The sequence below is a fragment of the Lactuca serriola genome, chromosome 1 (genome assembly GCF_051521515.1).
Source record: "Lactuca serriola cultivar US96UC23 chromosome 1, Lser_US96UC23_V15, whole genome shotgun sequence".
Taxonomy (NCBI): Eukaryota; Viridiplantae; Streptophyta; class Magnoliopsida; order Asterales; family Asteraceae; genus Lactuca; species Lactuca serriola.
The window spans coordinates 221,063,539-221,083,363 of record NC_136408.1 but is presented as its reverse complement, the minus strand read 5'-3'; the positions used below and the strand labels follow the sequence as shown (position 1 = coordinate 221,083,363).

Genomic DNA, 19,825 nt, shown 5'->3' with positions numbered 1-19,825 from the left:
AGTTATACGTAAAGTTTGCAACTTTACGTAGGGATTACGCTTTGGGTGTATGGATCTATGGTTTGGAGTCCCCGCATGACGCAAAAGTCCCCTGCATGTTGTGAAACCGAATGGACTCGGCGAGTCCTTCGAGTGGACTCGGCGAGTAGCTTGAAGATGAGGAGGAAATCGACGAGTGGGATGAACAGCTCGTCGAGTCGGATGAAGATAGGCATGAACTCGGCGAGTTGGATGAACAACTCGGCGAGTTGGATGAAGATTTCCGTGTGCTCGGCAAGTCTGTTCTTAGACTCGGCGAGTCTGTTCTAAGACTCGAGTCAGCGAGTCGAGAAAGGACTCAATGAGTTGGACAGGACAGGAATCGGGAATCAGTAGACTCGGCGAGTAGAGTCGCGAGTGGAAGGACTCTGGACTTATGAACTCGGCGAGTCAGTAGGGTGACTCGACGAGTAGGGTTGACCTGGAAGGTTGACTTTGACCAGGACTTGACTTTGACCTGAGTTGACTTGGTTGTCTTTCGGGGGTCAGTTAGACTCAGTGTTGCTTTGATATTGGTAGCCCGAGAGCTAGTGGAGCAGGAGTTCAGAGAGTTGTCGGTCAGTGACAGAGGATTATCAGCAGAGTTCAGCAGTGCGAGGTGAGTCTCCTCACTGTTTGTATGGGTCTAAGGCACCAATGCCGGCCCATTTAGTATATGCATGAAAGACCAGGGGGCGGCTCCTGGCACACAATATGTTATTATGTATGGTAGGAAGACCCGGGGGTTAGCCTTAGGCAATATGCATGAAAGACCAGGGGGCGGCTCCTGGCACACAGTATGTTATTATGTATGACAGGAAGACCCGGGGGTTAGCCCTAGGCAATATGTATGAAAGACCGGGAGGTGGCTCCTGGCGCATTGTATGCTATAGATATGAAAGACCAGGAGGTGGCTTCTGGCACATTGTATGCTGTTTAGCTAAGTAGAGTAGTATGTACGGTTGTCTTTGTGATACTTGCATAGAAGACCAGGGTGTGGACCTTGGCCCATGTCTATAAGACTGGGGGTGGCCCTTGGCACTTGTCTGTAAGACCAGGGGGTGGCCCTTGGCACTTGTATGTAAGACCCAGGGAGCGGCCCAGGCTTGACCAGGAAGACCACGTGCGGCCCGTGGCATAATGGCAAGACTATGTTTGGCACATAGCACCTTACTTGGTTATGGATAAGTCAGTTATGTATGGTTCTTGGCTATGAATGGTTTGTATGGTATGTGGTATCTGGGGAACTCACTAAGCTTCGTGCTTACAACTTTCAGTTTTGGTTTCTGGTACTTCCGGTAGCGGATGACAGAGCTCGGGATGATCGCATGGCACACACCATAGATTAGTCAGCATGGGAATGTTTTACTCTGATAATGAACATGTGTTTTGAAAACTAATACTCTGTTTATGTTTTGAAATGATGATTTTTACTTTAAGTAATATTCTATTAAAAGAAATTTTTAGTCTTGAATTTTGGGACGTTTCACATGTTTTAGACTGAAGGACATTGTATCTGAGACTGATCTCCAGTCCCAAAAAAATCTGGTTAGAGACTCATGACATTGTATCCGAGACTGGTATTCAGTCCTTGAAATATTAGGTTAGGGATTAAATAATATTGTATTTTAGACTGATATTCAGTCATTGAAAAACAATATTATAGGCTAAGCTAGGTAGTTTAGAAGACTGATGTTCAGTCCCAAATGATATTAAAAAGGACTGATAGGACACAAAATAAAGATTTCAATGAAAATATTAGAGACTGAATAATATATTATAAAGAGCTAATATTCAATCTCTAAAAAATAGTATCAGGGACTGATATGATATCAAATTAGGGATCTAAATAAAATAAATTAGAGACTGGATGAGATATTATCTAAGACTGATTTTCAATCTTTGATACGTTGATGATTTAAGGACTAATTTTCAATCCTAGATACAAAAAAAATCGATTATCTAAGACTAGGTCTCAGGGACTAGCTAAATCAGTCCCTGATTTTCATTAAAGACTGATTTTTGACCATCAGGGACTGATTCTGTCAGTCTCTGAAACCCCCTTTTTCTTGTAGTGTATAGATGATGTTATTAGTAATGTTTATTTTTGGAAAATGATGTTTTTTGTAATGTGTTAACACTCTGTAATGTATTTGACATTTGTAGTTTAATTTAATGAAATTTTACTTCATTTTGGCCATAATTAACTGACTTTTTAAAGATTTTTACTGTTTTTTTAAAGTCATTTTAGTGACGGAATACCTATGGAAAATTTGTCGGTAATGTGGGCGGTTGGAAATCCATAGGTAATAAAGTCAATGCCAGTCAAAGCGGGCTCCATCGGTATTCCGTAGGAAATCCATAGGTATTTATTTACGTAGCTATTCCGTTGGTAATTTGCTGACGGATAATCTCGTCGGTTTATGTAGCTATTCCGTCGGAAATATTTACCCACGAGCGTTTATGTTACGGTATATTTTCCGTTGCAATTCTGTAGGTATCGCCCTATACCTAGGGATTGTGTCGTAAGTATTATCAGATTTTCTAGTGGTGTATGTAGCTAAACAATTACATACCATAAACTATATATTTTGATTTTGGAATTTCCTCCCTTTCTCTATATCTCTAACGTACAATATGCATAATTGCGCTAAAAGTTAACTGATATTAAAGAAAATTTTCATTCATAATAAGGATAATAACAACTACATAACATCAACGAAATCGACATATACCCATAGCGGATATTTATTCATCGTTGGAACTTTATTTCAAATGAAGAAAAGACACGACGATCACATGTTTCATTATTAGTACATGGGAATAGAAGCTATCACTAAGAGAGTAACATATTCCACAGTGGTTTCTTCTGGAAACGTGAACCTGTCATTGTACATATATACCATATCTGTTATTCGAGCAAGATTAAGAACTGGTGCTAGTAGCCCCATTGTAACTTCAGTCGGCTTAAGACATTCCTTGTTGATATCTTTCCATGCATTTTCAATCATTTTCTTGAGTTCTTCAACAACTACATTTTCTGGTAACCCAAACGTCTTCATATATGTATGCACCGATTCAACTTCCTGTGCTCTTTCACCCTCAAACTTCACATACATATTTCAACTCGTTAGATAACTAATTCTTAAGACATATAAACTCTAAACTTAGTATGATGTTTTGTTGTGAAATGACGAAAACCATGATTTACATATTTTGGTTTTCACACCAAGATAACAATAATGGTTAATTTCCACATCTGCATTGATGATATTGGCAAAAAAAACTATAACAAAGTTGTTGGGTTATAAATCGGTTCGTTAGTCATAGCAGACGTGCATGGCCAAAACTTTAAGATTTAATAATTATTATTGTTTTATATTTTATGGTTTAGATAATAGTTAATTATTTAAAATTGGTGTTCGGTTTGACTGGATTCTTTGGAGTTGTACGGATCTTTGGCTAATTAGGTGGAGTATACTTCATCGGGTCTCTAAGAAGCAATATAAAAATAAGAGGTTTTGGTCTTTACTTCTCTCTGATTAAGAAGTTTCTTTCTCCTGTGTCTTCATAGCTGCATAACAAGGAGTTTGCCATTTTTCTTTATTTTATAAACTACGAAAGTGATACAAAAATCTTCTTGTGTTTTATATGTAACACTAAAAGTTATTGTGTATGACTTTTTTTATCACTATTTGGCACATTTATTTTTGAAGGAATATAACAAATTATCTTGAAGTAGTTATTATAATAAGAGGTAGAATATATAAATCACATACCTGGAAAGTTGTAACATCATTATAAAGTCTTCCAAGTAGCTTTGTAGCTTTCAGAATATTTGGATGTGTTTTATACCAACCCAAAGCCTCTTCGCTGTTAATTTCATCCATATTCATTAAAGAATATGTCGAGAAAACATTATAAGTAGATGTAATTAACCCATTCTTCATGTACTCTTGGTATGATGGGACATATTTACTATATCTCCACTCAGCCTCTTGATGGTAACCTCTAGCTAGTTGTTGAAACTGGTTGACGATGACATAATTAAAGAAAAAATAAAAAAATTATGTAAATAGACAAGAATAATTAAGTTGGTATTTACATGAATATACTGCAATGGTATATATCATACCGCTTGTTTTGAAGCCTTAACCCGATTTTCTCTTCCTTCTTTCGGTAGTTGCTTTTGAACTTCCGTAAGCTCGTTCAAGATAATTTTGTACAGTGGTTTAATATATTCTGGAAGTTGCTCCATGGCACTAATTTCCCACCTGAAAATGATAGCAAGATAGTAGCATACACTTAGTGTTAGGCATAGTGTTCAAGATAGTAGCATATTCAATAACAATACCTATTAATGGCGTCAGTCAAAAGTCGAAGCTCCTCAATAGTACCATATGCATCATATATGTCATCTAACACCAACACTAGTTGTGCCATTTTTGATATTGTGATTCTAGCCTGAGAGTAATGAGGCTCCAAGAATATTCCGACTGCCCATAAGTACAATTCTGGCGTTCTATCCCTTGCGTAAGGTGTTATTTTTTGAAAGTTCATATCCTTAACCCACCTGAGAGAAAATAAAAAATTTGTTATTTCACACATCTAACTGATCTAAGACTACGATATGCCTTCCAAAATTTCATTGCTTCAAGAGTTTCTCTTATATCGAATATCAAAAACACGTAAATATATATCATACATGTTTATAGACTTTTTTGGACGTTCAAGCATTAAAGATGAATGCATAAAGTAGAAAAAAAAACATATATATACATAGCAAGAAATTTCTTAATTCATAACTTACTTAATGAAAGTGGAAAGTTCTTCCTTGTGTAGTAGTTGCAAGTAGTTGAAGAGTGCATTTGCAAGCTTTAGTAGCGAATCATATCTGGAACATTCTTCTTTATAGTTTGAGAAATAGAACCTTGTCTCTACCATTTGCACCCCTCGATGAGAAGGACTCCTCAACGCATGTTTCACCTATTGTAAAAGATTACCTTCTAGAGTGTCTACTACACCCATAAGTTGAGCTTCTGTAAACGCCATTGCTTCATCTAAAATCGATTCTTCTCTTATGCACATTTGTGTTGCTTCATACAAACTTAACATACCCCTTACATCCGTTGTAATGTATTCCTTGAATTTACCAGAGCTGGAGTCCTTGAACTTGTTAAAAACATCTGTACAATATTTGATAGTTAATAAAGTAGTTCCATATCAAATAATTTTAAAACAAGACATAAAACGTTCTCTAAAAATTAAGAGGCAAAAGAGGCATACCACAAGAAATTTTATAACCATGTTGTCTGAAAACTTGGAAGTTAATTGAAATTGTGTAAAGATCAACTTCATCATAATCTTCCATCTTAAGCTCCGTGAAAAGTTTATCAAGTTGACATTCTATCTCTTCCTCAAAAAGATATCTCAATCCAAGGCGATACACATAATTAATCAAACGTAGTTTTTCATTTGAATCCATGTTTGGATTGATTATCAAACTTTCCAGCTCTTCTTTTGGTTCCTCCATCGCAATAGCATATGTATGCAACTCCTAGAAAAGAAAACCACATAATTTTATCAAGTTAAAATCGTAATATAAAAATTCTTTTTTTACATATGTGCATGCATGCTTTGAGTTAGTAATTAATGGAAATTCTTACTGAATGGTCGACAGTTAATGACTGTAAACGATCACCCCAGATAGAAGGAGGAAAATTGACATAAGGACGCAGTGGATTTGTGGTGCTTTTGTAGTTTTCTTTGAGGGTAATATTACATTCAAGTGTGGCCATTTCTTGGAGGTGAATGCTAGATTTAGTGAAGCCTCTAATTTTTTGTTGAAGTTATAGCAGATCACAACTACAATACAATGGGTATTTATACATGATGCATCTCGATGCAGGTGTTATGAATTATGATGACTTTCTTTTGTAGAGAAATTGACATTTTGTAAGGGTCGTTGGCCCACAAGTATCAAACCAAATAGTTCTTATAAACTTACAAGTTAGACCCATTAATTTATTTAGTATGTTATAGGGCAGAACTATGAAGGGGCTTTTGGGGGCCAAGGCCCCCCTGCTTTTTTAACTTCTAATATATCTGCTTTATATATATATATATATATATATATATATATATATATATATATATATGAATTGGTTTTATATTTCAGGCCTCTCCGTTTCATTATACACATATATACTTCAAGAAAATTGTTTGAATTACTAAATTATCCAAAACTAAACAAAAAATTGATAGGGTTATCAAAAAAATTATTGAAAAACTAAAAATTATTCCTAAGTATATTAGGATACCATGAGATTTGGAAAGTAAAACTTTGCGTAAAACCAAAAAAAAACATCCTAATTTACAAATTCAAAGTTAATCTTTGAGAAACAGCAAACCCTAAAGTAATAAACTAAAACAAATACTACTGCCACAAAATAACTGCTCACCAAAAAAATAAAACTTGTCGCCGAAAACTAATGAATACGGCGATCTCTGTCTCTGCGTTCTCCTCTGCCGGTCACCATTAGATGGTGCTTCCTCTACATCGTTTGCTACTCCGACAGGAGTTCGCCGGACGCCATGCTTTCTCTATGCGGCTACGCAGGACTTCACTGACCCTTGTTTGCTATTTGTCTCTCCAAAGTTCTGGTCGGAGTTGAATATTGTAAATTTCTCTTTCTTTTTCACTCTAAATTATTTCTGTTTCTCTCACTATAGTATTGTATTTAAAAATTGAAAGACATGAAATGGTAGGGCATAGGTCATGTACTGTGCAAAATCCTGCAAGATTTTATTATATTATTTATTGTTTTATCAATTATTCTTAGATCACTATTTTATTACACAAATAAGAATAGGGAAAACAATATACATCTTACGAATATTCAAACAGAAACGAAGAAAGTTTTGTTTCTTAGAGATGTATATGTTACATGCTAACTTCTTTATATTCATCAATTATTAGTAATTTTGTATTATTTACAAGATTATTATATGCCATGATTAGTTTACTTGTATTAAGTGTTGGTATTAGTTCATTAGAAGGCAAGAATTGAATCTGCAAATATGCTAGACCACTTAATCACCTCTAGTTTGGCTAAATCCCTTGTTGTATTGTTGACTCTTTAATCTAACTAGCTAAATCATTTTTACAATTCGAATATTCGTAAGACCTGCTATCAAAACCGGCTATACTACCCATTTTTACCATGTTGTATAACCTGTTTTCATAATATTTGTTTCGGCTGTTTGTGTTCCGCCCCTGATGTTATGTTTACATCCTCTTATTTTTAATTGTTATTTACCTTTATTTTATATTTGCAATATGTGATAATATACTCACCTTTATATTCACATATGAATATTACGTTCTTCCGCCGCGTTAATACGTCGGAGGGTTATGTAGCAAGAAGAAATATATGGCATAGTGGTGGTTGCGGTAGTGGTGGTTTATATTCACGTATGAATATTAAGTTTCTCCGCCGCACCAGTACACGAGAGGGTTTTGCGGAAAAAAAATATGTGACCTAGATTTGTTCTTGCATTCTCGATTTCATAATTGTTCTCATTTGAACTTTCCAATATATATATATATATATATATATATATATATATATATATATATATATATATATATATATATATATATATATATATATATATATAGGGAAGGGTTATATGGAAAATGAAGGATTAGGGCAACACATGCTTGAACCATTGAAAACATGACAACACATCACTTTAGGGTAACTACATAAATAACTTCCACAATACATTACTTGTGAATAAAGAAATGGACACGTGTCGTTTGATTATTGGTTCTACCGTATGTTGTCATAGTTATTTGTTTTCCATAGAGCTCATTCCTATATATATATATATATATATATATATATATATATATATATATATATATATATATATATATAGTGTTGCAAAAATCTATCATGGCGGCCGATTAATCGTTTATTAATTTTTTGGCGGCCTTGATTCGATTATGATTAGGGTGCTTAAGGAAAATTAGTCAAAATTGGTCAACACGGACTTGGCGGTCCTTAACGGTCCTTAGAAAGAAATATTTATAATATTCAAATATTTTAATTTTCAAATATTACACGAAAATTTTAAATTTATAAATTCTCAAGTTTCCAAAATTTCAAATTTTAGTATATTATACCAAAATTATCAAAATTTCAAAATTCTAAGTTTTCAAATACTTATTTTTTACGATAGTGTTTTTTTTTATCATTTTTTAAAGTATTTTAGGGTCACCAGTTTATCCCCGATTATTCCTTGCTTAGTCCAATTAATCTCCAATTATTCTCCGTCTAGTCTGATTATTCCTTTCAAAAGTAGAGCACGTGAAAAGAAAAAAAACAGACTCTCAACACTCATTCAATTATGTTGAACACGTGGTCATAAAATTAAATAAAAAAAGGACATGAGTACAAACGGTGAGGTATGAATATGACGACCCATGTCTCTTCTTTCTTGCTAGTGTTATCGATTTTGATGGAAATGGATGATGATGATGGTTGTGGAGTTGCTGGTGTTAACTGATATTAGCAAGTGCAGTAGAGGTGTTAAGCCATGAAATTGTGATGTAAAAAATGCGAGACACACATAACATTATTCCTCCACCACCATAGTCGGACTGTGTCACCACTGGAAATTTTGTGTCATGTAATCTATACACGCAAGTTAATGTGAATCATGTGTGATACCTATTATATGACATCAAAAACTTCAATCAAATACATTATACAAGTACTACAAATGGTCATCAAGCAATTGGAAACCCTAGAAGTTCTTGTTTAGGTCCATTTTGGACTAGGACTTCCTTATTGGACCCAAATGGACCAATAAGCTTCCAATTTGACTATCATGGGCTTAGAACCCTTAAATGGGCTCTAATTGGACCCATATTTATTTATTTCAATATTTTGGGCCATATTGGGCCTAGAATGAGATAAATTAAGCGCTTTGATCCATGATTTAACCTAATCTAGCTTAATAAAGCATAAAAATCACAATTTTATTTTATAAGGCCAATGAACACCCAAACTAACTCTAATATTGAGTTAGGGGCAAAAAGCCCAAATTTCCCTTTTTCCTTCTTCACTTCTCGGCCCAAACAACCCAACATGGAAGAGGGTTGACTTTCAAGTGACACCTCACTATTACCTCATGGTTATCCATGCAACATATCTCATATACCCATGCATACATCACCTCAAATATCACTTCTTCTTTCCCTCTCTCACTCTCGGCCGAAACACACACACACATTCACAAATCTCTCACAAATTCTCTCTAGAATACTCAAGAACTCATCCCTCCTCTCCATTCAAAATCTCGAAAATTAAGAGGCTTTCAAGAAGATATTTCCACAAACTCTTCATCTAAGGTAAGGTTATGCTTGGATCTATGACTTAGATTCTTTGTTTTATCAAAATGTCTTCCTAATCCATGCAAAAATCGTGATCTTACATCCTAGAACCACCTCAAACTCGAGATCTCCAAGAAAAGGGTGCTAAGGCCAAAAATCACCAAGTTTTCTTCCATCTTTTCTTCAAAAACCGAATCAACATCCAAAGGTGAGCTTCATACCCCTATTTTTTGTTTTTATGAGTTTTGTGGGGGGGGGGGAATACAAGTGAAAGTGTAGATCTATATGTGTTTTGTATGCCTTGTATGATTTCTATGCTTATATGTGTGATTTTGTGTGTTTATAATGTTGGATCTAGCCATAAACCCCTAAAAATCGAGATATACTTTATGTTAAATGATATTAGCATCAAATATATTTCTACATACAAAGTGTTCCAAGAAAAATAGCTAAATGGTTTAATAACATCTTCTTTGGGCTAAAAACTCAATTTTTGGACATAAAATGTTAAAAATATAAAGTTAAAGGGCCCAAAATGACATATCACGAATTCTGATGGATGAGGAGTGTCAAAACAGTTTCAATAAAATATTTTCTGGAAATATACTCATATGGAGGGTTAAAAATACAAATTTCAAGCTTAATGGGCTAAAAATGACAATTTCGGCCCAATAGGGCCCATTATGCGAAATTTTCTGTTTTGGAGGGCCAAAACTGTGTTTTTCTGTAAAACAGTGGACTACTAGTGTTCCAAGTACTTTTCAAAGGTTTAAAATGCTTTTCAAATTTAAAAAGGACCAAAGTTGCAAAATTTTTCCAATTTGGGCCAAAATTGTAAAAATTGCGAAAAAGAGGGGTTATAACCGAGAAAACTGCAATTTCAGGGATTTAAACTGTTTTCAATGAAAAATATGCTGAAAAATATTAATTTCAATAATTTTTGGTGTTAAAATGTCAAGAAAAATGATTTAAGGACCAAACCGGAAAGTTATTTAATTAGAGGGTTGAAAAAGTAAATTTTACAAACAATGAGGGGCTGAAAACAGAAAACTTTCAAGGCTAATTCAATACACGCAACTTGATCAAACATTGACACCGCGACTACCTACGTAATACAATACACAACAATACCAAAAATTCGTTGTTAAACGAATTGATTCGGTCTCGAATCAATAAAAATCCGAAACTACTAACGCGACGATAACTCGATTCATACACGGAAACATTTGGTAATTCAATACACACGTGAGAGTGCACAGACGTCTACGCACCATCTTTGGGCCCCAAAGTGTAAAATCTTGTTTGTTGGGCCTAGCTAGCCCAATGACCTGATCTTAAGGCCCGAAGACTTCTACCTTACGAGTTGTTGGATCTTACATGACCTAACACAGCGTAAAAGGACTTTCAATGGCATTTATACTATTGGTCCCCAAGGGTCCTATGGTATTGCTAGTAAAGTCGGTATCTCATGCGAGGCGGGTCAAGGACCCCTCGTACCTTTTTTTTATCCCCAACCGGTTAATGGAGTCATCGGGGTCTTCGTGCCCTTTTTCTCTTCGGATGTGGGACTACAAGAAGTCAGGGCGGTCGGATAACGTGATTAGTACGGACGACGCCTACGGGATCGTTAGTATAGTTATAAACAGGTCGTTTGTGTAACGCGTGTTTATAGCAATTAATCATGCGCAAAAATAATCCGACGTCGCCTGGAATTATTGACTTCACGCGCTGCAATGGTTTTATGTTTACTTCATGGAATTCAAAGAATTAGGAAAGCATCGGGTTTTCCTAGGGTTTTTCAATACACATGATTTTCAAAACGTACACAATTTTGATGAACAATTTTCTTACAACTATAGAAACAAACAAGCATACCTATGGATCTTCACAAATGTTTTCAAAAGCTCTTTCAGAAAATATCGGATTTTCTGGTGGTTTTCAAAATGATACAAAACATTGATTTTCAAATACCGCTTATGAACTCACCAACATTTCAAATGTTGACGTTTTTCAAAATACTTGTATTCTCAGGTAACCAGTGAATCAAAGGAAAACGTACTCAGTGATGGCTTGCAGTTTACTTATTAACGAGTCGAACAATTTATTTTTGGGAATGTAATGTTTAAACAATGTGCTTCCTGTAAACTTTATCGGTTGTACTATATTAATGCATGGTGACGAATGTTGTTATGTTTCATATATATTCAATGTTATGGTATTCAATTAAGTCACGACAGCCCTCGGACGTTTCCACCGTCTGGTTCGGGGGTGTGATAGGTTGGTATCAGAGCTTTGTTTATAGTGAACTAGCATGTCGAGCCACACATTGATATGCAACTATAAACCAAAAAGAGGGACTAACATAACTCTGAATAAAACAAGTAAATAAAACACCCTTGCTTGCATTAGGAATAGGAACATAACGTCAAACCAAACAAAAATAATACTAGTATCTCGGTTAATTCGGGACTGTTCTTAGTGATACCAAGGAGTGAATGTAGCCTGATCAACTACATTCTCTCCAAAGTAAAACTAACACACGTCTTGATGAGATCGGGATAGCTAGGGAACCTAAAACTATACCCACAATCATCAAAAAGAGAGCGTCTAGTTAGCATAAGTCATAGTCAGAAGAGTGACGATAGTTTGCATTTTCCCCAGTCGTCATGGAGGAAGAGCAGCAGGGTATCCAGTTCCATCAGGTCCTAGTGGCTCACGGGATGCTTGAAGATGAACCAGAAGGGAATCCAGAGGAAGCACACGACGTCAGACCCAACGAATACGTAGACATTGACTACGAATTTGGAGAGACCGACGACGACGAGGAGGAGGGCCAGGTCGAGGACCAGGACCCCGTCCCGCCGTGTGAAGACGAGGCACAACCAGACCACCCCGCTCCACCAGTGAACCTCCCAAGGGAGAACCGTTCCCCCGAAGCTGAGATCGCCGCACTGCGACAACAGCTGTATGCTATGGAAGCTCGGGCAGTGCGAGCAGAGCATGAGAGGGATGAGGTTATTGGAGACATGGTGGAGATGGCTCAGTTACTGGCGCAACATTTCGGCATATGATCTCGCCACTACGTAGGATGCAGCTCGTCACGGTTAGGGATAGACTTATCATAGTAGGTCATTAGGGACTATGCTATGTACTCCGACTCTATGTTTAAGTGACTACACTACTCATAGAGCCGTTATGCTGTCGAATTAGTGTCACTCATGTATGCTCTTACGAGCAAAATTTTCTTGTATTAAATACGGATAATATTAGTGAACTTTTACGTGCCTTGTTATGATATTACAAATTGCTATGTGTTGAGAAACCTATGATTGCATGTGAATGATAGGAATGTTTTAGTACGTACATTACACCTAGTCCGTAGGGTCACAACCTTCCAGAAACCCCAAACACTCAACATCTTTCCGTTCCATGACAGAAAGATGCCTCGCCGAACTACTCGCGGAAACCCAGGACCAACTCCACCCGAGGTTGACTCCACTGCATTCCAGGCAGCCGTGTCTGCTGCGGTCACCGCAGCTATGGCACAACTCCATCAGGGGAATAATGGAGGAGGCAACGGACAAGGGGCAGGAAGTTCGAACAACGGGATGAACCAAGGAACTACCAAAACATGTACCTACAAGGACTTCACAAACGCTAAACCACGAACTTTCAACGGCACTGGAGGGGTGATCACTCTGAAGCGATGGATTGAAAAGGTGGAATCGGTATTCGAGATAAGCGATTGCCCTAAACAAATGAAGGTGAAGTTCGCGGCCTGCACTTTTGTGGACCAAGCACTTACTTGGTGGAACGGACACATGGAAGCCATGACGCTCCCTGTAGCCAACTCTATACCATGGGCAGAAATGAAAGAGATGTTAATGGCTAAGTACTGCCCACGAGGCGAAATACAGAAGATGGAGCAAGAGCTATGGAACCTCACTGTGCAGAATGCGAATATCGATGCCTACATATCGAGATTTAGTGAACTATCCCTGTTGTGCCCGGGTATGATCACATCGGAAGGAAAGAAGATTGAGCGCTTCATTTGGGGACTAACATCACCCATTCAAGGGAATGTGATAGCTGCGAACCCTGAAACATTTGACAGTGCGAAGAGATTGGTGAAGAGGCTGTATGATCATAACAACAAGAAGGGCGAGAAGCCAGTGGAGGCTGAGAAGAAAAAGGAGGGTGATGGCAAGAAAGGGAAGAACAACAAGAGGAAGGGACGTCAGGGCCCCGAGACCTCTAAAAAGCAGCAGACAGTGGCAGTTAACGCTGTCACCGCACCGGTTCCAGCCACACCACATGCTCCATCCTCAGCTGCTTCAAATGCTTCAAGACCCTATTCCGGTAATCTTCCCAAATGTAATAAGTGCGGTCTCCATCATCACGGCGAATGCAGGGAATTCCATTGCACCAGTTGCAACCGAAGGGGACACACTGCAAGATACTGCAGGACTTACCCTCCCCAGAACCAAAAATCAGGGAAACAACCACAACAACCATCGCAACAACAACAACACAAATGCCGGCGGCAATAATGCAGGGCCTAGCCACACCTGCTTCGGGTGTGGAAGGACGGGGCATTTCCGCCGAGACTGCCCTAACAACAACAATTCAGGAAACAGAGGAGCAGGAAGGATGCTGACTATGGGTCAGGGTGAGGCAGTTCAGGACCCCACAGTTGTGACCGGTACGTTTCTCCTAAACCACACTTATGCATGCATCTTATTTGACACCGGAGCAGAGCGAAGTTTCGTAAGCGAGAAGTTTAAACATTTAATAAAACAACAACCCCAGAAGCTAAATGAAACCTATACGGTGGAAATGGCCAATGGGAAAACCGAATCAACTGGGGAAATCTACATCGGATGTACCCTAACCCTTAACCAACACGTCTTTCGAATAGACCTAATGCCAGTGTCAATTAGGAGTTTCGATGTGATTATCGGCATGGATTGGTTAAGCCCCCACCATGCTGAGATTATGTGCCACGAGAAGGCCGTTCGCCTTCCTCTCCCAAATCACGAAACCCTAGTAATTTACGGAGACAAACCTAGCATGAATTTTCGCCTCATCTCGTGCATCAAGGCACAAAAACATCTACGAAAGAACAACTTGGCGTTCTTAGCTCACATAGTGGATAAGACCGAGGAAGAGACTAACATTCAAGATATCCCAGTAGCGTGTGAATTTCCAGACGTGTTTCCTGAAGATCTTCCGGGAGTACCCCCAGAGAGACAGGTTGAGTTCAGAATCGACCTCGTTCCAGGAGCAACTCCTCTCGCTAAATCACCCTATCGGTTGGCTCCTGCTGAAATGTAGGAATTGTCCAGCCAACTCAGTGAGCTTCTGGACAAGGGATTTATCCGACCTAGCTACTCGCCATGGGGAGCTCCAGTGCTCTTTGTCAAAAAGAAGGACGGATCTTTTAGAATGTGCATCGATTACAGAGAGTTAAATAAACTCACTGTTAAAAACCGCTACCCACTTCCACGAATCGATGATCTATTCGACCAGCTCCAAGGAGCTAGTTATTTTTCTAAAATAGATCTACGGTCCGGATACCACCAACTCAAAGTCCGGGAAGAGGATATTCCTAAAACCGCTTTCCGAACCCGCTACGGACATTATGAATTCGTCGTAATGCCCTTCGGTCTAACAAATGCACCTGCCGTATTTATGGACCTAATGAATCGAATCTGCCGACCGTTCCTTGACAACTTCGTCATTGTGTTTATCGATGACATCCTCGTCTATTCTCGAAGCAAAGAAGAGCATGGCCAACATCTCCGAAAAGTCCTAGAAACTCTGCGATCGGAAAAGCTTTATGCCAAACTCTCTAAGTGTGAGTTCTGGCTCCGGAATGTGAACTTCCTAGGCCACGTAGTTAGCCAAGACGGAATTCATGTGGATCCCTCTAAGGTCAAAGCCGTGGAAGGATGGGCAACTCCGACCACGCCCACCGAAATTCGTCAATTCTTGGGTCTAGCAGGCTACTATAAGAGATTCATTCAAAACTTTTCTAAGATCGCCAAGCCACTTACCTCGCTTACGCAAAAGGGCGTACCATTCAAATGGACAGACAAACAAGAGATTGCGTTTCGAACCTTGAAGCAAGCTCTCTGTAGCGCTCCCGTACTATCTCTACCTGAAGGAACGGAAGATTTTGTAGTCTACTGTGACGCGTCGAATCAGGGCTTAGGTTGCGTTCTCATGCAACGTGGAAGAGTGATAGCATACGTGTCCCGCCAACTAAAGACGCACGAAGTAAATTACACGACCCATGACCTAGAATTGGGAGCCGTGGTCTTCGCTCTGAAAATTTGGAGGCACTACCTGTACGGTACGAAGTGCACCATCTTCACGGACCACAAGAGTCTCCAGCACATCTTGAACCAGAAGGAGCTGAACATGAGACAACGAAGATGGGTTGAATTGCTAAACGACTACGAATGTGAGATCAAGTACCACCCAGGCAAGGCCAACGTGGTAGCTGATGCATTAAGTCGGAAGGAGTACTCTAATCGTCGTACGAAAACTCTCTCGATAACCATTCGATCTCATCTGGCCACTCAAATTGCATCAGTCCAGTCGGAGGCTATGAAAATGGAAAATAGAGCTAGCGAGGCATTGCACGGGATGGAGAAGAACCTAGAAACAAGGGAGAATGGGGTATACTATTTCATGAACCGTATTTGGGTCCCAAAAATCGGAGGATTTAGGGAGGCCGTTATGAAGGAAGCCCACAAGACACGATACTCCATTCATCCCGGTTCAGACAAGATGTATTTGGATATTAAACAACACTATTGGTGGCCTAACATGAAGGCGGAAATCGCGACCTACGTTAGTAAATGCCTTACGTACGCCAAAGTAAAGGTGGAATACCAGAAACCCTCAGGATTGTTACAGCAGCCGGCAATCCCTGAGTGGAAATGGGAGGGGATTTCTATGGATTTCGTGACCAAGCTACCCAAGACGTCGGACGGACTGGACACCATATGGGTAATAGTCGACCGACTGACGAAGTCTGCCCATTTCCTGCCTATAAAAGAAACCTACAAGATGGAAAGACTGACACGTTTGTACATTCGGGAGATCGTGAGACTCCACGGAGTACTAGTGTCTATTATCTCGGACAGGGACAGTAGATTCACTTCACGCTTTTGGCAATCACTCCACCAGGCAATGGGAACTCATCTCGACATGAGCACCGCGTATCACCCACAAACGGATGGTCAAAGTGAGCGAACCATTCAAATGCTTGAAGACATGCTTCGTGCATGTGTGATAGACTTTGGGAAGTCTTGGGATACCCACCTACCTTTGGTCGAGTTCTCATATAACAATAGTTATCATTCGAGCATCAAGGTGGCTCCTTTCGAAGCACTGTACGGGCGTAAATGTAGATCACTGTTATGTTGGGCTGAAGTAGGTGACACCCAGCTAGCAAGAACACATACGTCGGACAGGGCACTAACGGGACCGGAGATCATTCACGAAACCACAGAAAAGATCGTTCAAATCAAAGCTCGATTGCAAGCATCACGTGACCGACAAAAGAGCTACGCCGACAAACGGCGAAAGCCCTTAGAATTTCAGGTCGGTGATCGAGTACTGTTGAAAGTCTCACCCTGGAAAAGGGTTATACGTTTCGGAAAACGGGGAAAGCTGAACCCGCGATACATTGGACCTTTCGAAATCGTCGCCCGAATAGGTCCGGTAGCCTACAGACTGCAACTACCCGCAGAGCTGAACAGTGTACACCCCGTGTTCCATGTCTCTAATCTAAAGAAGTGCCTATCAGATGAAACACTCGTCATTCCCCTTGACGAGATCGAAATCAATGAGAATCTCCTGTTCGTTGAAGAACCAATTGAAATCATGGACAGGGAGGTGAAGCGTACTAAGCAAAGTCCCATCCCGATCGTGAAAGTACGGTGGAACGCAAAGCGTGGGCCAGAATTCACGTGGGAACGCGAAGACCAAATGAAGCAAAAGTACCCTCACCTATTCTAGCATTCTCAAATCTAGCTTTCAAACAGAATTTCGGGACGAAATTCCCTCTAACGGGGGGATGATGTCACCACTGGAAATTTTGTGTCATGTAATCTATACACGCAAGTTAATGTGAATCAAAAACTTAAAAGCATGTGTGATACCTATTATATGACATCAAAAACTTCAATCAAATACATTATACAAGTACTACAAATGGTCATCAAGCAATTGGAAACCCTAGAAGTTCTTGTTTAGGTCCATTTTGGACTAGGACTTCCTTATTGGACCCAAATGGACCAATAAGCTTCCAATTTGACTATCATGGGCTTAGAACCCTTAAATGGGCTCTAATTGGACCCATATTTATTTATTTCAATATTTTGGGCCATATTGGGCCTAGAATGAGATAAATTAAACGCTTTGATCCATGATTTAACCTAATCTAGCTTAATAAAGCATAAAAATCACAATTTTATTTTATAAGGCCAATGAACACCCAAACTAACTCTAATATTGAGTTAGGGGCAAAAAGCCCAAATTTTCCTTTTTCCTTCTTCACTTCTCGGCCCAAACAACCCAACATGGAAGAGGGTTGACTTTCAAGTGACACCTCACTATTACCTCATGGTTATCCATGCAACATATCTCATATACCCATGCATACATCACCTCAAAGATTACTTCTTCTTTCCCTCTCTCACTCTCGGCCGAAACACACACACACATTCACAAATCTCTCACAAATTCTCTCTAGAATACTCAAGAACTCATCCCTCCTCTCCATTCAAAATCTCGAAAATTAAGAGGCTTTCAAGAAGATATTTCCACAAACTCTTCATCTAAGGTAAGGTTATGCTTGGATCTATGACTTAGATTCTTTGTTTTATCAAAATGTCTTCCTAATCCATGCAAAAATCGTGATCTTACATCCTAGAACCACCTCAAACTCGAGATCTCCAAGAAAAGGGTGCTAAGGCCAAAAATCACCAAGTTTTCTTCCATCTTTTCTTCAAAAACCGAATCAACATCCAAAGGTGAGCTTCATACCCCTATTTTTTGTTTTTATGAGTTTTGTGGGGGGGGGGGGGGGGGAATACAAGTGAAAGTGTAGATCTATATGTGTTTTGTATGCCTTGTATGATTTCTATGCTTATATGTGTGATTTTGTGTGTTTATAATGTTGGATCTAGCCATAAACCCCTAAAAATCGAGATATACTTTATGTTAAATGATATTAGCATCAAATATATTTCTACATACAAAGTGTTCCAAGAAAAATAGCTAAATGGTTTAACAACATCTTCTTTGGGCTAAAAACTCAATTTTTGGACATAAAATGTTAAAAATATAAAGTTAAAGGGCCCAAAATGACATATCACGAATTCTGATGGATGAGGAGTGTCAAAACAGTTTCAATAAAATATTTTCTGGAAATATACTCATATGGAGGGTTAAAAATACAAATTTCAAGCTTAATGGGCTAAAAATGACAATTTCGGCCCAATAGGGCCCATTATGCGAAATTTTCTGTTTTGGAGGGCCAAAACTGTGTTTTTCTGTAAAACAGTGGACTACTAGTGTTCCAAGTACTTTTCAAAGGTTTAAAATGCTTTTCAAATTTAAAAAGGACCAAAGTTGCAAAATTTTTCCAATTTGGGCCAAAATTGTAAAAATTGCGAAAAAGAGGGGTTATAACCGAGAAAACTGCAATTTCAGGGATTTAAACTGTTTTCAATGAAAAATATGCTGAAAAATATTAATTTCAATAATTTTTGGTGTTAAAATGTCAAGAAAAATGATTTAAGGACCAAACCGGAAAGTTATTTAATTAGAGGGTTGAAAAAGTAAATTTTACAAACAATGAGGGGCTGAAAACAGAAAACTTTCAAGGCTAATTCAATACACGCAACTTGATCAAACATTGACACCGCGACTACCTACGTAATACAATACACAACAATACCAAAAATTCGTTGTTAAACGAATTGATTCGGTCTCGAATCAATAAAAATCCGAAACTACTAACGCGACGATAACTCGATTCATACACGGAAACATTTGGTAATTCAATACACACGTGAGAGTGCACAGACGTCTACGCACCATCTTTGGGCCCCAAAGTGTAAAATCTTGTTTGTTGGGCCTAGCTAGCCCAATGACCTGATCTTAAGGCCCGAAGACTTCTACCTTACGAGTTGTTGGATCTTACATGACCTAACACAGCGTAAAAGGACTTTCAATGGCATTTATACTATTGGTCCCCAAGGGTCCTATGGTATTGCTAGTAAAGTCGGTATCTCATGCGAGGCGGGTCAAGGACCCCTCGTACCTTTTTTTTTATCCCCAACCGGTTAATGGAGTCATCGGGGTCTTCGTGCCCTTTTTCTCTTC

At 38.8% G+C, this 19,825-nt stretch overlaps 1 pseudogene across 1 annotated transcript; it reads right to left on the bottom strand.

Annotated features, from left to right (window-relative positions):
• Nucleotides 1-2,680: 2,680 nt before the first annotated feature.
• Nucleotides 2,681-6,751, bottom strand: LOC145049516 (10-epi-juneol synthase-like; annotated as a pseudogene). The gene is made up of 7 exons (XR_013683298.1): nucleotides 6,480-6,751; nucleotides 5,305-5,575; nucleotides 4,829-5,204; nucleotides 4,373-4,591; nucleotides 4,154-4,292; nucleotides 3,798-4,046; nucleotides 2,681-3,125 (listed from the first exon to the last, which is right to left on the bottom strand). The product of XR_013683298.1 is annotated as a 10-epi-juneol synthase-like (transcript).
• Between the last annotated feature and the right edge of the window lie 13,074 nt (nucleotides 6,752-19,825).